Here is a 20,121-nt window from a genome sequence, read left to right as displayed (position 1 = left end):
AGCGCAAGACCTAAAAGTGTCTCAAAACAATTGAATTTTTCAGTTTGCTTAGCCTTTTTTTCAAAATTTAAACATGCTTAAGAGAGATTTTTAGTCCTATATTGCTTACGGATAAGCTTCTTTTTGGCTAAATCAGGGACATTTTCTAGCCCCTGAGGTCTTGTGATAGACGGAGAGAGATTTAGGGTTTCTTGATGCACTTTCAATTTGTGTGAGAAACACACGCTTAGTGGAGCTGAGGCTAAGGGTCACTTAAAAGGTATTAAGTTTTGGGATTTTTTTTATATAGAGAAACCATTTATCTTTTTTATGTGGAGGTCACATGCATTCTCGCTCTTTAGATGTCAAATTTGATGGTTTGGATTGAGTTACAAAGATCGGGAAATTTTTTTTGAACTTTGTATCTATTAAATAGCATTTTTATAATCACCCATTTTAAAATTTAAGGGACAAGTATGATTGTAATATCCATGTACAAAAGATGAAAAGATTGTATACAATGAGGCTATTTATCTTTGATACAAGATGGTCATAATTACTTGTAACCATACGAAGTTTGATAGCTTGGATGGGTTACAAAGTTCGAAAAAATATCTTTGTAGACAATCCCCAGTCCTTTTTATCAACCGTTGGCCACAATTTAGAGAGGGTCTGAACTTCTCAGCGTAATTGTCCAGAAGCCTTTTTAGAGCTTCTCTAGGCTTCAGAGAAAGGATGCACTTCTCACCACAATTAAGCCTTTATGAGCTTTTTTCAGAGGGTGTCTTTGGAGTGGTTATGACCATTGTTAGAAGTGCGACTCTGACCGAGTGGTCCGAGCCTAGTCCAAGTAATTCTACGTGATTAGCAGCTAAAAAAAAAGTCGAATGATTATAAAAAAAAGATAAATTTTTTTTTTAAAAATAGAAAATGCATGTTTAAAGGAGGATCAAGCAAAACACTTCAAAATGACCTTAAGAAAGTAGTAAAAACATAGATTTAAAAATGAGGTTGCTGCTGGGGGTATTTTTGAAATAATTCAAAAATAGTATGTAAAATAAGTATTTATGACACAAACACTTTCCAATCTTTTTTAAAATGACGGAAATATATATAAAAAAAGGTGTGGTTTGTATGGAGACGAAGCTTTAAACAATCAAAGTAAAGTGCACCTTCTATAGTGTGGAGAAATGTGGTTTCACTACTGGAAATACTTGTGATAGACTTATAATATATTTTTATATTTAATTATAAAATTTAAAGCTTCAAAAATAGCGTAGATCGAGCAGATATATGAAAATCTTGAAAATTGACTGTCCAAAAATGCATTACAAATATGCATTATTTTCAAAACTTGAAATCCATTTTTTTCTTTCGTGTCCATGCATCTATCTTAATGTTGAGGTGATTAATTTGAGGATATTTGGACATCAAAACGACCTCATCTAGTGAAATTTTTGAAGCAGGCTCTAATTTGATTATTTAGAGCTTCAACTCTATATAAACTTTTTAAAAAAAGAGAGGGAAAATTACGTATATATCTATTATAGTTTCTGTTATTATCAAAACACCAAATAGTTTCCGTTATTATTGGAATGTCCGTTTTTCATTTCATAACGAAATTTTTTTAAAAAGGACTTTTTTACCTTTTTTTGTTTTATTTTCGGTTGTTGAACAACCGAGAATGCCTTGTTTTCGGTTGTTGAATGACCGAAAATAAGATTGTATATTCCAGAAGGTTGCTGGAATATGCAGTTCTATTTTTTGTTGTTCAACATCAAAAAATGTATAGTTTTCGGTTGTTGAACAATCGAAAATATGACTGTGTATTCCAGAAGCTTGCTAGAACATTTTCGGTTGCTCAACATCCGAAAATGTCATGTTTTCGGTTGTTCAACATCCGAAAATGTCATATTTTCGTTTGTTCAACAACAAAAAAAATGACAAAAGCTTAGAATTTGCATTTTTTTTTTCGGTTGTTCAACAACCGATAATAGTACTCCGTATTCCATAAGTTTAAACAAGCACCGTTATTTTCGGTTGTTCAATAACTGAAATTAGCTTATTTTCGGTCTTTGAACAACCGAAAATCTAGCTATTTCAACTGTTCAAAAACCGAAAAAGGGTAAAAAAGTCATTTTTTTTTAAAAAAAAATCGTTATGAAGTGAAAAAAACGGACATTCCAGTAATAACAGAAACTATTTGATATTTTAGTAATAATGGATATATACATAATTTTTCCCAAAAAAAATGTATCCCAAATTAATTTTTTATTTTTTTTTTTTAAAAATTATCATTATTTTTATTATCGACACTCAAACAACTTGGGCTCGCCAAAGGCGCAATCCCGATTAACTTTGCTAAGTAGAAACTACTGGGCGGATTGGATTTTTAATCATAGATTATGACTTTTGTCGCAGCTATAAAATTCCACCGCACTTCCTTCTCTCATTTGCTTCCTTTTATTATTATTTTAAGACAGGAATGCAGGGGGGAATGTTATGTGGAGACATTGGCACCTGAAATTTAATCACATTTCGTCTCTTTCCTAGCTGCCCATGAGCTTTGCCATTGTCTCATCAGTGATGACATGTGCTGACACTTCTCTACCGCTTGTCCACCATTTCAGCAGCCAATAGATTTTGATTGCGATTTTCTGATACCCCTACATATTCGACCCCATTAGAGTTCAAAATATCTTCTTCCTTTAGTTATTTGCTTGGTTATCTAAGACACATTTGACTGTACTGAAGACTTGTAGTTGAGAAAATGCACTGTTTTCTGTTTGAAACTGAACTTCACTTAACTGTTTGACAGTTGCTTTAGTTGAGCCTCAAGCTGTTTTGAACTCTGCAATTTTTTAAAACAACATACTCTTCAGTCTCATATATTTAGCAGACTAATGTCTATAGGGTTTACCAGTTCTTAAAATAAAAATAAAAATAAAAATAAAAGAGAAGTCATGCTCCTTCTAAATAGGGGTGGCATCGGTTGGGTCCACTACCATTTATGGTAGTGAGATGACTTGACCTGAGTCATCATCATCATAGTCTTTTTCCAATTATTTGGAGTCGGTTATACTTGGGTTCAGTTCTAAAAGATAAATACCCATATCTTTTAGGACATAGTCGGGTTGGTGTGGGTTTGGATCGGGCTTTCTTAGACCTGACCAACCCATTCACACCCCTGCTTCCAAATGATTGTAAGGTTGGGGCTCCCCTCTCTCCCTCTTGTGGACAGATGTTTATGTACTCGTAGAATAGTATCTTATATGATTTCACTATTTTATAAATAAAATAAAATCTCATAGACTAATATCTTATATGATTCCACTCTTTCTTAAAATAAAAGAAAAAAAGAAACCATGCATCTTGTCAAAGATGTTAGGCGCCTACCCTCCCACCCCTTTGACCAGGCACCTACCCTCTCTGCCAGGGGTGGGAAATAGGTTGGGTCAACCCATGGATTCGATGGGCCGACCCGACCACGTTTGGGTTTATACCCAAACAATTGATTAGATGGGTTGCATCTGGGTCCATTTGACTGAGACTCGACCCATGTCAGGTCTGAGTCATCCCAACTTGATAAAGCCAAGTTCTTATATGTGCAATATATATATATAGCAACTATATTATAAAACATATTTTGTTATTGTTAGACCAATGTCCGCTCTGGGTGCAATTGACTTGGATCTGGCCCAAGTCTAGGTCTGTTCCAAATCTTTAAACCCTAATCTCTAGGGAACTGGACCCGCTCACCCAGTTCAATCCAGACCAGACCAAACCTATTCCAAGCCCTAATCTCACCACATGTTTTAATTCAATGGAATTTTTTTAAAAGTTATGAATCTAGCCTCTTAGTATTATATTACCTACATCTACTATTAGAACTATAAGAATGGATTTGTTACGTTGTTTTATTATGTGATTTATTGAGAGCGAGATCCGATTAAGGCCTCAAAAAGCTAAGTGGGAGAATATTCACAATATGACCTTTCAAGACCTTAATACCAAAAGTCTCTCGCTTAGTAGGAGTGAGTGAGAGATAGAATATGGGTGCTTTGTACACTGGAGCCCCGGTTCTAATACCCCGAGTACGTGTGAGGCATTGAGAGTTTACATTTTGAGAGAGTGGTATCTCTAGGAGGTGTGAGGGTTACCTCCGAGTAAAGACAATATAGGTTAGAATGCCTCATAATTGATATGATTAGCCAATGCTTGGAGTTACTAATCGAGTGTAAAAGAATCCGAGCGTCTTGTGATGAGAGCTGGCCCTATATGGAATAGTCAAGACTGAAGGGACATGAGTCCATATCTTGACATGAGACCATTCCATGGCATGTGCACATTCATTTGCAAGGGAAGCTATTCTTCCAAATGTGTTATCCAACATTTGAAGAGCCTATGCAAATGTGCTTTGAGAGGACCTCTCTCTCTCACACACATATTCCATAAACAATATCCTATGAATTATTTCATGTAACAATTTTATAGTAATATAATGAAACCACACTTCTAGAAAACCATATTTGTATCATTTGTTTGACCCCAAAAATTACACATACCTTCTCTTCATCCCAGTAGTCAATTTTTTTTTTAAAAAAAATTCAATTTGCACCCTAGATATGATTAAAATAAGTTCTCTCCAATAATAATTCTAGACCATCTATTTGGTGAATTTCAAGATCTAGGCTTTTATGAACTCAAAACCATTTTGTTCTTTTTAAAATTATTCATCTAATGAGAACAAAGATATTTAAAAAACTTGAAATTGGAAAAAAATTCATGTTAATGCTTAGATCCAAGCATGTTAACAAAATGGACAGCTTATATTAATAGGGCTAACAAAATACTTTCTAGGGTATGTTTTCAAATTTTATTTCTTTGTGATTGTTCCGTGGAATGAAAATAATATATATTTAAAATGGATTGTATACAATGAGATCATTTACCTTTTGTATAGCGAGTTCACAATTACTTATAACCAATGGTTTAAAAAGCGGATCGGTGACTTGGATCGAGCACCTCAAAAACCGATCCGGATCGGTGAATCGATTATCCGGATCGGAAATCGGCTGAATAGGTCGGATTAAAGTTTCAAAAAAATCCGAAAAAATTATTAAAATTCATTATAAATGTTGTTTTTTAGGAATCCAATAAGAAATTAGCGTACTACATTATTAACTTTTATTTTTTTCATCAATTTATAAATATTGAGTTACTCTTTCCCTGTATGAACTTATGTTGACCATTAAATTTATATCATAGAAAAGAAATCATAGAATTATAATGGATTAATTATATAATCATATATGGACTACAATAAAGAGTTGACTAAGTTGATGAAAATTTGGCCACTAAAATCTCGAATTGGTAGAAAACCTTAATCCGTTAAAAAAACGTAAATTATTACAACCTAACTAACTATAATATTATATACCAACAATATTTTATAATTATTTTATTATATAAATAATAACAAATCCAAAATATTTTATAATATCATCTAATTTAAAATGTGTTATTGACAACTGTAAGAAAAATAGTACACTACATGATTTATAATACAAAAATTAATAAATAAAATAAAAGATTTAGTTATCAATGTAGAAATTATTAGAATGCTTACCAATTTTCTTTAGTCTTTTAGGTTTCTAGAATAAATTAGTAGAAAAAATTGTTAGCAAAAAGAGAGATTTCAAATGGCCTCATTGTATGAATCCTATCTTTAAATTAATATTACTAAATTTATGTTAAAGACCATCATGTTATAAAAATAAAAAAATATAATTAAACCATTTATTCCTAGGTTGTATTAAGAAATACCTTTTAATTTTTTGACAAGAAATACTTATTGTGTTATCTTTTATTTTTTTTTACAAGAAAAATATGATACTTGTTGATTATCTTCTTCTTTTTTTTGACAAAAGAAGAAGACGTTGTACTACATTTTTTTTTGCTTGTTGTATTACTTTTATTTTTTTTTACAAGAAAAAAAAAAAATGATGCTACCAAAGTACATGTTATTTTTTTATGCCTTTTGTTTTATTTTTTTGCAAGAAATACTTGTTATATTACATTGTATTTTTTTTACAAGAAAAATAAAAAAATGATGTATTATATTTTTGATCTTTATCTTGAAAAGCCTTTTATTTTTTATTTTTTCTAATTTTTTACAAAAGTATTTTCTGCCTTTGTTTATTTTTGTTGTCAAAATTTTTTTTTATGCCTTTTGTTTTATTTTTTTGTAAGAAATACTTTTTATATTACCTTGTATTTTTTTTACAAGAAAAATAAAAAAATGTTGTGTTATATTGTTTATCTTTATCTTGAAAAGCTTTTTATTTTTTATTTTTTAAGCTTTTTTTACAACAAGAAAAGCTTTTTATTTTTTCTATTTTATTTCAAGTTTTTTATTCATTATCTTGAAAAGCTTTTTATTTTTTATCTTTACCTTAAAAAAAAATGTTGTATTATAAATGACGACGCACAGGGTTCGAACTCAAGATGCCCGCCTGAAAATTCAAGGTTGTCAACCAACACCACCACATCTCTTAATGTGTTTCATTAGCAACTATAATATAATACATATTGAATCATCTTGCTTGAATGACTTTTTGTGGGAATTATCCCACATCGAAAGATGATTGACCCTTTTTTCTCTATAAAGTGTTGTATACCATTTAATCATGTGTGTAGAAAAGCCAAGGGGGCATGCGAGCAAGGTGAATTGCCACGTGGAGGGTTTGTAGGTGCCACGTGTCGCTCTCCTTAGGCAGCCACGTATGAACCCAAAAATTTTCGGTGAGACTCACGATTTAACTATTGGGAATCGCCAGGAATCGCTCGATTCTCTCTAGACACGAGTGATTCCCGATTTTTTCGTGGAACCGGCTCGGTAGCCGACGATTCCCGAGTCGAACCGGGCCATTCCGGCTCGACTCGGCGAGTTCTCAAACACTGCGTATAACCATCCAATGTGAAACTTGATAGCTTAGGTGTGCCGACACGGGTGATTCCCGATTTTTTCATGGAACCGGCTTGGTAGATGACAATTCCCGAGTCGAACCGGGCGATTCCGGCTCGACTCGACGAGTTTTTAAACACTGCTTATAACCATCCAATGTGAAACTTGATAGCTTAGGTGTGTCACAAAGTTCCAGAAAATTTCTTTTGAACTTTGAGCTTAGTCAAAGAAATAAATGCGGTTACCCAATTTCACATCCAATGGTCAAGATTAATTATGACCTTCTTATACCAAAGGTAAATGATCTCATTATATACTTTTCCTATTTAAAAATGGAAAAAAGTTTATTTATAGTTGAGGTTTCAAAAAATCAACTTAAAGCCCACCTAAAAAATTTCAGTAGAAGAGGTTATTTTGATGCTCAAATATCCTCAAATTGTTCATCTCAACATCAAGATACATGGACATGAGAAAAGAATGGATTTCAAGTTTTGGAAATAGTACATCTTCAACGTATTTTTGGAAAGTCAATTTTCAAGATTTTCAAGTTTTTATAGATATGTTCGATGTACACTATTTTTTAAGCTTTAAATTGTATAATTAAATATCAAGATATATTTTAAGGCTATCACAAAGATTTTCAATATTGAAATGAAATTTCTTGACACTATTTAAAGGTACGCTTTACTTTGATTGTTTAGAGCCTCGGCTCTCTACAAACCGCACCCTTTAAAGATTGGGTCAAACAAAACAGTATAACATAAGTTTTGAAGATTGCCATACCACCATGTCATAAAATCATTTCCCTATATGTTTTGTCCTTCTTGGAAATGAAATAAAAGAGATTGTGATTCTCTCTCTCTCCCTCTCTCTCGTTTGCAAGTTGAGGGTGTCCTGGGGCTGCCTACCTAGGTGGAAGAAGCGGGGAGAATTTGTCCTACCCACCCCATATTTCAATCTTGATCATGATTCATATCCCTATGAATGCCCTTTCACCTTAAGTGATCATCAAAACACAACCATCATAGAAAACTATAAATCGACAACACCTACCGAAGCTATCATTCCACCTAGTAACTAAGCCCAAAATCAAATGCATTCTATTATAATTTATTAGTGGGGACCATTTTTCAAACCCGGATCGGTGAAGTGGATCGGCGGCCCCACATATCCATGTTGGATCGATCAGTTTGAACAAGTAATCTAGAAGAATATTAAAAATAAAAATTGAAATAGGAGTTTATAGGGTGAGGATTTAAACGGGACTTAAGAAAACAATAAATATGTTTAAAAAGAAAAAAATAAAAAATAAAAATGAAATGGGGGTTTTAGGGGAAACCGGGCCGGGACCTATGCCTTCTCGGAACCAGTTTGATCCTAGTGGATTCCAAGTCCAGATTGGGATACCTCAGGTTTTAAAACACTAGGTGGGGATCTTAGTGAAGAACCTAGTAGGCATCGTACATAAATGAGACTTGAGGTAATTTTCCATTTTTGACTATTGCATTACATAGCTGGTTCTATGACAAAAGCAACTCAAGCCGCCTTCTTGAAAAAGTCCTTTTGGACCACGCCTAAGTCCTTGTTGAAAATCAATCCATAGTGGAGAATCTCCACAAAATCAAGTATCAATCGATGTGGTCACAGACGCCCTTTTTCTTTTTGTGAAAGTTTGAAAGCAGTGTCAAAGAAATCTGAATATTATCCCAATTAGGCAAGGGTCTGAATACGATTCTCTTGGTTTTCTCGCATGACTGGATCTTGAAAGGATCGAATGGGAATAACGACTCTCCGGGGGGTCATACAATGCAATTGTAACATCAAGCCTCGGAGAAAGAGATTGGTTCAATGGATAAGCAACAGCCATCAGCTAAACTAGTGCTGTTGAGGAGCTGTAAGCATGAATACCAAGTTAGAAATCTGAAAAATCGGATTATTTCAGGGGTTTCATATCCAGAATCGTCCACCACCCGGTATTGATCCGACTCGATCGACTTCAAGCGGGATAACGATTTTTGAAAATTCAAGGGAGGTGTTCTCTATGCAACGCATGTAGACACTGATAGAACAAATAAATAAGGTTTCTAACATGCTTGAAGAAGGCAGGCTCGGGGTTAGTGATTTTAAACCCCACATTTCGACTGTTGGTTGTGCCCCAATCCCCATATTATGGGCACCATTAGCCCTGTGCTGGTTGGCGCTTTGTCCCAACCCTAGCTTATGAGTTCATTGATGGATGGAATTGTAATTATTGAGGGTTTTTACTTGCAGTTTGAGCGGGGATGCCAAGGAGTTTGTTGCCTGTGGGTACTGCTTTGCATGGTTTAGCAAAGGTTAAGGTTGCTAGTGTCTTTGGGTCCGTTGTTGTTGAGGGTTGTTATGTTTTTTTTAGGTTTTTTGAACAGCGAACGATCTTTTCATTGAGTGAAAATGAAAAGTACAATTAAAAAAAAAAAAAAAAAAGGTACAAAAAAGGATAAAAGAGAATTACAATCAGAAAAGATAAGAACATTAAAAACAAGAGGAAAAGAAAGGGACGGAAGAATGGCAAGCAATAATCACGTCATGTCACTTTCTCTGGCCAAAGAATCTGCTGCTCCATTTCTCTCACAGTTGATATGGGCAAAAACATTCTCCCGTCAGTAAAGATGTAGTGAGATTTGATCCAAAAATCATAGGCCACTGCCATGGTATTGTTTATGGGGCTTTGCACCACTTGATGACGTGTAAGGAGTCATCTTCAATTACTACTTGTGCTAAGTCCTCCATGAATCTCCTCACTCACTCCATAGTGAGTGTGTAAGTCCCATAACTCTACTTCATTGGTTGTGTAAAGATGCATATTCCCATTATAGGTCCATATAAGCTCCCCATCACATATCCTGAGAAGATCCCATCCCTAACACTTCCATCAAAATTGAGTTTTACCCATCCTCTCTCGGGGGAAATCCATTCGCCAACCTTAACTATCCTCTTCTTTTTAAAGGCTAACAATTCCTTGAGATGGGTGTCAAAAAGTTCATTATGCATCGGCATATATGCTGGCTGGACTTGAGCCCAGGAGATAATGGTTTTAAGAATTAACGATATGATCTATCTAGGATAATGGTTTTCTTAGTTTAGGATAGGTCATTTTTGGAAGTAGAGAGCTGTCTGTTTATTTATTCCTCTCTTCTTACTATTATAATTTTCAGGTTTTGCTCTATTAATGCAAATGATAGTGAATATTTTAAAAAAGAAAAGAAAGAAAAGGTAGTCAAAAGATTCCTATACTATTCATTTACTCTCTTGGGCAAAATACTTGCTAGGCGTACCATTTAGATCTCAAAATTTTGGGGACGTAATCTGTACAACCCATAGAAAAATTTCAACAAAAAAAAATCTAAAATAAATTCTCTACAAACCAGAAAAAACTAATGCCTCAAGATTGAATAGAAACAATCCAAGTTTGGAAAGGCTAGATCTAAGAGTCAGAAAACTCAAAATTCAAAATTTTCTTTAAAAAATAGTCATCTAATAATTATTATATGGTTCTCAAAATTTTAGACTAAAAAAATCCTCCTAAATAGGTATTTTGAGCAAGGGGTTGCACAGTTCATGCGCTCAAAAAAATACAAGAGAGGAGGAGTAAGGAAGAGGATAAGGAAAAAAAAGGGACTGAGATGGTCAATGAAGATATTAGTTTTGAATGTCAGGTGATGGAAAATTTTTGCTATTTTGAGAAGGAAAATTGTTTCATGCGGGCTGGACCACATTTTTACATATGTGGTCCAGAAAGTGTAAGTCATCCATCTTAAAGATAGATGCAAGTATGTGTCCTCAATCGAAACTAACTGTCCAAATGTTTTTTTACTATAATTTTATTTATGGTTTTTAAAATTTATTTATTTATTCATATTTATGATCTCCATGTTAGATTTACATGTCCTTAAAAATTGCCAGCGTTTCTACATATGCAGGCTTGGCCGCGTAAAAACTGGGTCCTTTTGAGAAATAACAATTTCCTCTTGTGACATTGTCTATGCACATTTTATGCCCCCCATGGAGGCATCCCATATACTTTTGTTGGGCGAAAAAACAATTTGGGAAATTTTACTGATATGAAAATTTCAGATCTCCCGAAGAATAATTAGATAATTACGAAAAGAAAAGCTAAACTTTTAATTTTTAGATTGCAATTCTAAAATCAGACGAACTATATCCAATCTCAAAACATTATTTTTTCTTCAAGCATGCGTAAACATTTGAAATTTCTTCTCCGTTTTTAGATTGGTTGTGAGATTGAAAAATTAAATCCTCATAAATTGAAGTTTTAAAAATGATGAATCTTTCTGTAAGCAATTAGGTGTAGAGAACTCATATGTGCCACCCTTTTTCTAGCCATCCGATCTAATTGGACGACTGATATAACTTTAACTACAATGTATAATTTCTCTATAACATACAAAAAGATTTTCCTTTAAAAATACTCTGAAATTGAATTTTCTCCGAGGGAGTGTGAAAATACTCCTGCGAGAGCATTAATCTATAAATATCTTGGTCCTCTCCCTTATTGTTTAGCCGACCATCACCGGCCAAGGCAATAAATACTCTCACCATGAGTGTGAAGCTTGTCGTGGTCGGCCGACTACCACCGACCATGTTGTGGATAATTGTCATAATATGTGAGCGAGAGTAAAAGGATAGAGAGAGAATAAAAGGATCCAAAATGAAACCTGGAGAGAGAGTAAAAGGATAGAGAGAGAATAAAAGGATCCAAAATAAAACCTAGAGAGAGTAAAAGGATAGAGAGAGAAAAACTGGATCCTAAAGGAAACTTCCAAAAAGAAGCACTCAGATTACTGCTAGGCTCGCAAAAAAATTGGCATTAATCATTAAAAAAGGTTAACAAATAAAAAAAATTGCAAGGGCGATTAGTTAGGTCTCCTCTGATTAGGCTCTAAACTTTTTCAGTTGATTTGTCATCTAGCCAATCAACGGTCACAAGGGAAAGAAATCAACCAAATACTTATTTATCTCATCCACATTGAATGATACTGCCTACAAGCCAAGAAATAAAGGGAAATTTATCAAGATACATTTAAAAGTTGAACTATTACATTTTACCTTAAATAGGATTAAATAAATTTTAGAACTCATTTTGATGTGTCATTTGATAGATAGGTTATATGATATTTGATCAAAAGAATGATATAATTATTTAAAATTGCAAAAAAAAAAAATTGAAAAAATAGACAATGAAACCATTCACCTTTGATACAAGATGGTCACAATTAATTTTGACCATTAGATGTGAAATTTGATGTCTTCATTTATTCCATTGACGCGCTAAAACTTCAAAAGAAATTTTCTTGAACCTTTTTAAGACATCCAAACTATCAGATTTCACATTAGATGGTTATAAGTAATTGTGACGTCTTGGTATCTAATGTAAATGGTTTCATTGTATACAATGCCCAGAAATATAGGTAAGATACTAAATAGTTCAATATCTTGAATGTAGTTCGACATATGTCCCAAAAACAAACAAGAAGTTTTCACAAGCTAGTACCATACTAGAAAATGATAGTTTTGTGGCTTTTATGCCCAAAATCATGGAGCCATGGGACCAACCTCCCACTTGTGAGCTGTGAACCATATATATTTACAGCCAAATATGCTTGTTTCCCTTAATGATCTTCTTTAAACTGGTATTAATACAATTGCTCCAAGGAGGGGCCAGTTAATATGTGTCTCTAGACCTTTTAATTTTGGTTTCTGTTCACCAGTGATAGAGAAATATTACTGATTAAGGAATGCATGTCATTATACTAAATCCTATTAACCAATTTAGCCTTTTGGCTGAAATTTTGTTGAATTTGAGCCAATATTGTGTGTCCACCCTCGGCCGACAAATCGTTCCGGTGAACCTCAGACATGGTTTCCTGGATGTCATTCTTTGGAAAAGGTGTATTATTTTGCCTAAAAAGTATTGCTTCTCACTTTTAATTTTAAGTTTTTCAACTTTATCACAACTTTTCAAAAAGATAAACTCATATATAAAGTTGCCCATAGTTTATCTCAGATAATACGTCAGGAATACTACCAAACAACATATAATTCATTATCAGGATTAATTTTACTTGAAACAGTGAAAGTATCATGATAATGAATACATCGAAACAAGCCCTAAGGACGAAGCATTCCTAATTAATGCACAAAAAAGAGGAGCTAAATATTTCAATTATGAGGCAGTATTATGTCATTCTATTTATATACATTAGGGAAAAGACAAAACTCCAAGAAAATGGCTTTAGTAAAATTTCAAAAAGGAATGCTGGATAAAGGTGAGGTAGACATGAGATGTTCGTGATCACAAAACAAAAGTTGAAAAGTTAGTGGTTAATGGAGAAAATCATAATCCATCAATGTTTCATTGATGGAATCCCATGATATAATAGGGATACATTAAGCAATAATTAGATTTGACTCATTTCAAATCAGAGGTAAAGTTGAAAACAAAAGCTAAACCAACCCTTCAACCGATTAAAAGATGGGGGAAACTCCTTTTCTCTCTCTCTCTAGAGAGAGATTGCCACAAGATACTGTCTCTCTTGCTCACACAGTTGGAATTCTCCTTCAAATGAGAGAGAGAGAGTGTGGATGCCGATGAATTCTCTCTTACAAAGGGAGAATTCCGACTCCAAAGGCGTTTTTCGCGCCGGGACGGGACTTTGTAGGAAGGGGACACTTTTTCCTGCAAACCTTGGAAGAGGCCTCTTCCATCGTCTACTTTGATAAAAGAGGCGACTTCCAAAAATGTACCATGTTTAGTATTGAAAGTTTGCTCCGTAGAAGGTCGGACTTCCACTTTGCAGCTTTAACGGGGTATTATCAAACATGGAAGTGGGATGCTCAACTCCTACTTTCAAAAACTCCTTCTTATCAAACACAACCTCTGAGTGAGAGAGGGTGCCTTTGTTTCCACATGAGCATAGGATAATTCCAACTGAGAGGGAGAGGAGACAGGAACGTGTGGGTGCCTTTGTTTCCACATGAGCATTGGATAATTCCAACTGAGTGAGAGAGAGAGAGAGAGGAGGGAGAATGTGGGGTGCCTTTGTTTCCATGCATGAGCACTGGACCGCTTGCCAAGTCCTGTCTCTTTCTATGTATCTCTCCATTAGGCCTCTCTATCTCTTTATCTCTCTCCATTGCACCTCTCTCTCTCTTCTCTCGAAATGATTGTTCTAGAGAGAGATAGAAAGAAACAGTTTTTTTTTTTTTTTTTTTTGGGGTAAATCAGTGAAGAGAATAAGGTAGGTTTAACGTGTTAAATGCCTTTCTCCAGTATGCTCACATTGAGAGAGAGGGATATTTCTATTTGAGAAGAGATAGATCGCCCCATAAAATATCCTTGTTTATGTCTATGCTAAAATGTGTGGTACTCTCACCATCTCTTCTTTTCCTAACTTTCTCTCTATATCTTGAAGGAGAATTCCTGCAGACCGACAGAGAGGGAGATGTGGGAGCCTCACATTAAATCTGTTGGCGTTTAAATGTGAGTAGTTCTATTTCCCAGCATGTGCAGTGCAGTGCAGTGCACTGGATAGCTGGCCAGTTGCCGTCTCTCTCTCTAAAAAAACAAAATGAATCTAACTAAGAATAGGGCTCGGCTAATGGTGGTAGTACCCCTTGAGCTCCAGTCAAAAGTCAGGCCTCCATTTTCACTGACACTTACAAAAAAAAATTGACTCTTTTCAAAATAGGTAGAGCTTGTAATCTCCACTGATCTATGCAAAAAAAATAATAATAATAATTCGTTTCTTCAAGAGAAGAGAGAGGAGCACTCTCATTATAATTTTGCATGCTATACTATTCAAGAAAAAAAACCAGAGAGAAAGAAAAATTAAAAAGATTCATACCTTTGAATACAGATGAACCACAAAAATATAACCTTGAGGTTCAATGAGGAGCATGATGGAGAAGATAGGCACATGAACCACAAAACCACCCTTACATTTCACTACTTTTCTTCTTTTTCTTCATCTTCAAAGGAAGATGGATTTGTAATGCACGTGCCCTGCTTCTCCATCGAGCAAGCACCCAAACCCATAAAAAATCATGCCTCAAATACCAGCATCGTTGCCTCCCCAAGCTTTATTTATAGGCCCAAACCCTAACTAAATGGCAACCCATGTCTTATTTACATATAAAAGGAGAGAGAGTTGGGTTGAGAATTTACCCGGTTTGAATTTGACACTTAAATTTCAATCCTTATCCGAGTTCGGGTATGGATCTAAAGATCCGACGGGTCTAATCTAGATGTAAAATTTGGATTTGAATGGTAAGTTTGATGGCATTTGGGTACAGGTAGATCTGATCTAGATTTAGCCTAAATTAAGATATTATATATCATATTTTTTATTATATATTATTTTATAGATAAGTAATAATATATAAAATAATTTTTTGGATCCGATCAGATCTGGATTCAGATTCAATATATTTTTTTTATATCCAAGTCCGATATTCTAGATCCAATCAGGATTCAAATCTTATGGATAGTAGATCGGGACCCGATCCAACCCTAGATATTATATAAATAGAGAGAGAAGGGAAAAAAAAAAAAAAAACACCAAGAGAGAGATTATATACGTAAGACAGAGGCGACTAAAAGAAAAGGCTAAGTAAATGAGCACCCACCCACTTTCGTCTTGCACATGGACTGACCCCTAAGCGACCAATGATACCATCCCACAAGGATCTCACATCTGTCCATTAAAGACATAACCGATAAATTACCAAACTACCTCTCATATTTTGTAATTTGAAAAATAATAGGTGTGGTTTATCCGAGGGAAAAGTTTATGTGCTTCCCTTACAACATCGAGCCATTCAATTTTGATAAAGAGAGCTACTCATTGTTTGATCTTAGATCCGACGTCTCAAGGTATGTATTTTTAGTTTTTTTATATAAATTGTATGAACATGAATTTGGTACGTGCCATCTTCTCATTGGGGCGCACCTATAAAAAATATTAAAAATAATTTTTCGATAAAATATAATTACCAAAATACCTCTTGAAACTTTCAAGGGTATTTTGATCATTTAGTTTATTGAAAATTTTTTTTCCCGTTAGTATGAGTTTAATAGAGGAATGGACGTCCAAAATTTTGTGTCAAAATAGTTTATAGAAAAAAATTTAAAAATAAAATAATGTAGAGATGTGACATTGTGATTGGGACAATCTTAGCCCTCTATTCAAAATGGACGGTTAGATAAGAGGGAAGATAGAACTCCTATGATGCAGGGGAAGCATAGAAAGCTTGCCTTTATCTGAGGGGCAACTTTATTTTTATGTTTTTTAGACGTGAGGGTAAAGTTGGTCGATGTTATATTTCAATTGATTGATGTAGACTTGACATATTTTTTAAAATGATATTAAATTATGATATATCTTAATATAATACCAAATCTATATTATTTAATTCATATGGATGGTCCAGATTACTAAAGCTTTACTTTTACAAAGTTGCTGCCCTAAATTTTTTCCATATATATATATAGTAAATGGATGTCACCCACTCTCATGGGAGCTTACTGTATACTTACTCCCTAGTAAAATGATTGCTTGGGATGATTTTCTTTGATCTTAAACTTTGGGATTCACTTGAAAATCATATGATAAGTCTTTCTAGAGAGAAAAAATATTTGGATTTTGAGTTTCTAAACACTTACAGAGTCTAAAATTAATGGGTTTTGAAAAGAAATGAGTCTCCAGATACTACATTGACTCGGTGAGATATATGTATGAGGGAGCGCTAACTAGTGTGAAAACAACTAGTGGAGAGATACGTGAGTTTTCAGTAAGAAAATATCTACATCAAGGGTCAGTATTGAATCCATACGTCTTTGTCTTAGTTATGGACGACTTAATTAGCAGTTACATGATGAGGTGCCACGGTGTATGTTGTTCGCAGATAATATAATTATGATCGATGAGATCTGAAATAACGTCATCACAAAGTTCGAACTTTAGAGGGATGCTCTAGAATCTAAATATTTTAAAATTAGCAGGATCAAGACATAGTATATTGAATATAAGAAAAGTAGAGATGATGAAGTAGTTAAGATTAACGGCTAATAAATACAAAAAAAAAAAAAAAATCACTTTGATAACTTGAGTCGATAATTCAAAAAAAATAGAGAGATTGAGGAAGACGTCACACATAAAATTTGAGCTGGATAGACAAAGTGGAAATGTGCAACTGGAGTTTATGTGATCGCCACATTACTAATGAGGCTAAAAGGGAAGCTATATAGGACAACTGTGAAACCAGCATTACTTTATAGGACGGAATGTTGCATGATTAAGAAATAACATACTCATACGATGCATGTAGCTTAGATGAAGATATTATGATGGATGCGTGGTAAGATAAGAAGGAATAAAATTTGAAGGAGAACTTAGGTGTGTCTCCAATAAGCTATAGATGAGAAAAAATACATATCCAATACAACATCTGTTAGAAAGTGCGAGTTAGTTCAAGTAGAAAGCTCAAAAAGGGCAAGGGGTATGCCTAAAAAGAGATGGATGGAAGTAATGAGAAAAAAATATAGGAACTTATGGCTTCATTGAGGATATGACCCTCGATAGAGCATAATAACAGACATCGATTCATGTAGCTGACCCCAAATAGTTGGAAAAATATTATAATGGTGACTATTATTTATTTTAGGCATATGCATATTGAAAAAAAAATTCTTCCTTTTTTATTTGATGTTCCCTAAACTTTGGGATCCTAAAACTATTTGAACTATTCCAAGAGAAATTTGTCAACAGAGTGAATAGACAATATGCTCCCCAGGGAAGATACAATGTTCTGGTTACACCTCTGTCTCTAACTACGCCTTCATAAGAGTTCTTCTTCATTCTTTCAAATGATTTGTCTCCCAAAATATATTTGATCACATTCTCAAACACACACAAATGCATGTTTTTTAAAAAATGATTTTTAAAAATATTTTTTTTCCCAAAAAGCTACACCAATGTCAGTCCCAAGCACAATGAAAAAGGAGGAAGTTGTGTTAGGTTGGCCGCTAGTAAAAAACATTTGTCATGTCCCAATCACGAATCCTGATTGAACATTTATTGAGGTACGACCTTTAATAGAATGAAATAACATGATGCGATTTGTGTATCCGACTACAAATAATTTCGATAGGATAAGATCCGTGATGATAATAAATTAATTTTTTATTAAATAGACAAAATCCTTTTTTTAAACTCGTCATCCAAAACGATAAGGTTAGTTAAAAGGGTCAACACCATGTGAAAAACAAAGTATCCAAGAGGGGGGAAATAATAGTGACTCACGACACTTCAAGGGCATTTTAGTAATCTTTCCAGGATGAAACGGCCTCGATGACTTGACAATCAAATCCATCTCAATCGTCCATCTCAACTCGGCCTTTCCTACCGTCGGATCGTATTGTACGCTCTAAAAGTGGGGTGAGCCGACACACACAGCGCGTGCCTCGCGCTTGTAGGACACGCTTTTTTTTCCATAAAATGCAAAATTTGGAGCCCACAAAGAAGCCGGTGCCTTTCCTTCCCAAGGTGCCATTGCTCACCACATAACGTGCCAAAGCATTTTGTCGCCATTGCCTTTGTGTTGTGGTGCACACACTATAGATATGGTGCACCTTGGACCATTTTCCCTAATTTTCTTTTATTATTGTATATTTTAGGGTAGGACCGGGACAGGCAATGGGCTGGATTAGCTCTAGGGGTCAAGTTGGGTCCCGATGGGTATGGTTGGACCCACCTGGAGCCAAAAAAAGTGACATGGGAACCAGACCCAGGCCCAAGTAGTGTTCAGGTCCAAGATTTGGACCAGGACCCAATCCACTGGGTTTTGGACCCATACCCAGATCCGAATCGAGTCTAACCCTAGGTCTCGAGTTGGGACCCGGTCCATTACCACCCCTAATTAGCCCTAGTGCTAGTCCAGCTTGAATGGGCTGAACAGGTCCAAGCTTGGGTCTGGCCTTGGGCCAATCGGGTCAGGCTAGGTCTAATAACTTAAAGAGAAAAAAAAGATAAGGGGAAATAAAGGGTCGATTGGGCCGACCCCTTTGTAGCCTTCGACAACGCCCGACTGGCTAGCCCTTTGGTCGTTGTGGGGCCTTGGTGCAACTTTTAAGCCATATTTTGTGGCCCAAGCCGTAGTTTTTCAAAATCAGATCTGGCCACTCGACTCATTGCCAACCCTAAGCAGAATCCCGCCACTAGTTTGAACTAGTGTTATCAATGATCAAACTGCATTGGCATGTTCGATTGATCAAGCCACTAACAAATTCTTTGGTTAGCTTGATCTGAAGTATAAAATAGGTTTAGTTGAAATTCGATAAAATTCATTGTTTGACCGATTTTGGCTGGTCAGACTAACAAAACAAATGTAGGAGAAATGTTTACTTTTGAAAGTTGGGACAATTTTTCTTTTCTTTTGTAATACATTCCATATTATTCCTTTCATTTGCTCTTTTAAAAGCTGATCTCATCAGTTTGGCAAGTGATTGGACCAGTATTGACTAGGCCAAATCCCTGACAAGTCTAGTAGTATGTCCAGTTCTAATAGCACTAGTTACAACAACTAAGGGAAAAGTTTATATAAAGCCTAGGCTCTAAACAATCAAATTAGAGCCTATCTTAAAAATATAACTAGAAGAGATTGTTTTGATGCTCAAATATCTTCAAATTGATCATCTCGACATCAAGATACATGGACTTGAGAAAACGATGGATTTCAAGTTCTGAAAATATCATCTCAAAGTCAAGATTCATGGACTTGAGAAAAAAATGGATTTCAAGTTTTGGAAATAGTGCATCTCGTAAAGTGTTTTGGACCGTCAATTTTTAAGTTATTAAAGTTTTTATAGATCTGCTCAATCTACACTATTTTTGAAGCTTTAACTTTTATAACTAAAGATGAAAATATAATTTAAGGTTATTTCAAAACTTTTCCGTATTAAAACCATATTTTTTGAAACTATATGAAGATGGGCTCTAATTTGATTGTTTAGAGCCTCGGCTCTATAAAAACCGCACCCCAACAACGCTACATCCACTAGCCAATTTCTCACTCAAGGGTTGGTCATGTTCCCATAGTGGATTTTGGGCTTTCCCAAC

The 20,121-nt window shown here is 34.7% G+C and overlaps 1 long non-coding RNA gene across 1 annotated transcript; it reads right to left on the bottom strand.

The window, feature by feature from the left end:
- Window positions 1–11,207: 11,207 nt before the first annotated feature.
- On the bottom strand, window positions 11,208–15,490 carry LOC148781103 (uncharacterized). The gene is made up of 2 exons (XR_016061727.1): window positions 14,851–15,490; window positions 11,208–11,986 (listed from the first exon to the last, which is right to left on the bottom strand). It is a non-coding gene; the product is annotated as an uncharacterized LOC148781103 (long non-coding RNA).
- Between the last annotated feature and the right edge of the window lie 4,631 nt (window positions 15,491–20,121).

Source organism: Amborella trichopoda, chromosome 8 (genome assembly GCF_054954075.1).
Source record: "Amborella trichopoda isolate Santa Cruz 75 chromosome 8, AtrichopodaSantaCruz75HAP2 v2.0, whole genome shotgun sequence".
NCBI lineage: Eukaryota > Viridiplantae > Streptophyta > Magnoliopsida > Amborellales > Amborellaceae > Amborella > Amborella trichopoda.
This window is presented reverse-complemented; position numbering and strand designations above follow the sequence as displayed.